The sequence below is a fragment of the Monopterus albus genome, unplaced genomic scaffold (genome assembly GCF_001952655.1).
Source record: "Monopterus albus unplaced genomic scaffold, M_albus_1.0 scaffold214.1, whole genome shotgun sequence".
In the NCBI taxonomy this organism is placed as follows: domain Eukaryota; kingdom Metazoa; phylum Chordata; class Actinopteri; order Synbranchiformes; family Synbranchidae; genus Monopterus; species Monopterus albus.
In genome coordinates, this window is record NW_018128094.1 from 458,161 (window position 1) to 461,342 (window position 3,182).

Sequence of the window (3,182 nt, forward strand, 5' to 3'; positions counted from 1 at the left end):
TCTGTCTCCTCCATCGCTTCTTATTTCCTGTGTTGTCAGAATCCCTTTCATTCATTTCTGACGTCGCCATATGGGCCTGCATTCCTCAAGCCATTCAGGCCTCAGAGGTGTTTTTAAAAAAGCATTGGTCTAATCATTTGTCTCCTCTCCACACGTCTCCTCTCAGGGCACAGGAGTCACAGCTTTAAGGTTCATTTCTCTGCAATTGCTGTTTTACTGAACCTGCAGTTTTCAGAGCAATTATGAGATTAATATTTTTTTACTTTGAACAATTACAAAGGCAACATTCATGGCATGTGGCAACTGATATAATAACCCACAGCCCTAAAGTGGATCATACCATTTCCACTCCTTGAGGAGAGCCGCCTCATGTCAGCAGCACACAGAAGGCTATGTGCACACTATGCTGGGCATTTTTTATCAAGGCAAATGGTTTTATTAGTTTTTTGTGTGCACCTACTGTATGTGTAAGTAACTATTGTCCATGGATTTGGCAATTCTCAGTGACAGACTGAAGTGACCTCCTCAGTGCGTTCAGCTCAGCAGCCTCTCGCTCAGCAACACCCTCCCACAGACGCCTTCCATAACAATGATCAATGAACTATAAAACAAACAGGCCAACATTCCTAAATTTATTAGTATCAGGAATGTGGAAATCTTGGATTGAACTTGTTTTTTTATTTAAGACCCAGCACACAGTATTAATCATGACTGATTACTTCTTATAAAAATAAACAAGCAATCATCTTATTTTCTAAAGCTTCACTTTTAATATAGCAGTCACCTTGTAAACAATCCAGTAGATTCTTCCTTACTAAGTCATTAAAACTTTAAAATACTGTTTATCAAACAGTTTTTCACAAAGGCAATAGTCTGAAGTCTGTAACTAAAAAAGAAAAAAAGTAAAACTATCATTGGTAAATACAGTATGCATATGCTTTCCAGCACAAACACATAACCTTTATCTCCTGACAGCAGCCATGATTAAAGGATAACACTGGTGATTTTCTGTTTTTTGTTTTTTCATCACAAATCTCACACAGACACTAAAACCTACAATTAATTTCATGTACTTCAAGTAATGCCTGTGATCCAGAACCCAGTTTAGCTTATTAGAGCTCTACTGCGTCCAAAATAAAAACCCAGCAGTGAGCCATACCTCTGCACTGGGCGACATGCTTCTTCCTCACAAACCGAAAATGTAGTTTAAATTTGATTTTCTCTCACTTGTCAATAAATTTGCCATTTTCAGTATGTTACAAATTATATTTCATTAATTTTAGTTGTATAGACATTGAAGTGGAAAGTAATGTATGCATCTCTCAGACCCCATTTCCTGTACCAATAAAATTCAGACCAAATCTACAAGATGCAGCTCAAGAAAAGGCAAACTGTAATAACTAGCATAAGTTCTGATCGTTGCTTGTCGACCTGCTCCTATAGCTGTGATGAGCAGTCAGTACTAGGACATTAAAAAACACTGAGACTAACCGCAAGTGATGAAGCTTGTCTTCATCTAAGTCTACACTGCCAAGCTAGCAATCCCAAATGTGCACAAAAAAAGAAACCGCATCCAACAAACATCAACATTGAAAAACTGCTGTGGTTAAAATCTTTTCTCTCTGCTGAGACATTCTGTTTCTAGATCATCAAATAAATAGAGATTTCTGCATTAGAACCATTTCCTACCATTTTTACCAAACTAGTGTAGTTAATGTAGCTTGTAAAGGTTTTTTTTTTGTTTTTGCCTCAAATTTGCAGCATCAAAATTATCTGTTATGATTAGTTTACACATTATGTACAACCAAACATCTCATGATGTTTAGTGCATTAATGCACTAAACTTGTGTATACCTGGCAACTTCATTACATTTGCATAACATATTTCATACATGTTGCAGTACCATGCCTTAAGAGGGCCAACTGCCAGAATCACCAGCAGACAGGAAAATGATATTGTTATAGATGTGAAATCTAAAATTCAACAGATACTTTTATGTAACAATGGTATTTCCACTTTATGTTACTGTCAGGTAATGCTTTGGGGTGGACTAACATAATCCTTATGAAATCTGCATCTTGATGCTGGTGCTTATTTCAGACTTTTTGTGCAACAGCACTGAATCAACACACTCTCCGACCACCTGCGTCCAGCCTCTGCACTAACTGCCTGCTGTCTGCCGTCCTCCTGAACCTTTCTCCCTCCATTCTGCCATTATGTGCAAAGTCCGCCTGGAGCCCCAGCTTCCAGGCTTTGCAGCATGGCTGGCCCACAACGTCTCTCTTATCGAAGATAGCTAAGCACACATGCTCCTCTGAGAGAAGTGCAGATATCGAGGTTGGCAGGGACTCTTTGGGGATGTTTTCTGGCTGCCAAAATAATTACCTGTCACACGAAGCAATAGTTTGTGGTGAGAAGTAGTCATTTTTACACCATGAAATAAAGTAGTCTTGGGGATAGTCTACTTATCCCCCCTCCCAGGTTCTGCTTTAATTTACTGCAGTCTCATTCGCCTATCTAGGCTCATTGCACTTCCTCTTGCTGTGCTGGTCTCTCACATTTCTCCACAATTCATTACCAGCTATCAATCATCTGTGCAGCCAGGCAGGCTTGCACATGAACCACTCAAGCAACTACAGGGAACAAGCATGATGAACACACAATGGCCAGACAAATGCATCCAGTCTGTTGTATAATTTGAAAGAACTTCACACCTCCACATCTGTCTTTGACACAAAATTATACTTACTTTTAGAGTAATTTTTAAAAAATTCACACCTGGTTCCAAGCAGTGTTGCTCCCCTTCAATATGACATGCTGAAAAAATAACTGATTTATACTTGACTGGCTGTCAGTCACCCTAAATAAATCACATTTATTTGTTAATGTGTACAGTATGAAAGAGTATAAGAAAAAGCATCCATAATAAGTATGCCAAAAAAAAAAAACCTGACAACTTTTTTTCACAACAAAACAGAGATACTTATTAAATGACCTGCATGCATACTGTATGGAATCTACTGGGAACAATCAAAATATCTCTTCTTCAGAAGCTGATTTAACTGCTTGGCCCTTTGCGCTTCCGAGCAGCGTCTTACATTTTAATGAACACAACATCTCTGCCAGTAATAATATTCTTGGAAGGAAAAAAGATTCATGGACTAAATTCATCTACAGTCCT

General features: G+C 38.5%; 1 long non-coding RNA gene across 2 annotated transcripts in view; it reads left to right on the plus strand.

Moving 5' to 3' along the window:
* Positions 1-3,182, plus strand: part of LOC109971043 (uncharacterized) — a 24,337-nt gene that overhangs the window by 7,043 nt on the left and 14,112 nt on the right. The gene's annotated exons all lie outside the window — the stretch shown is intronic.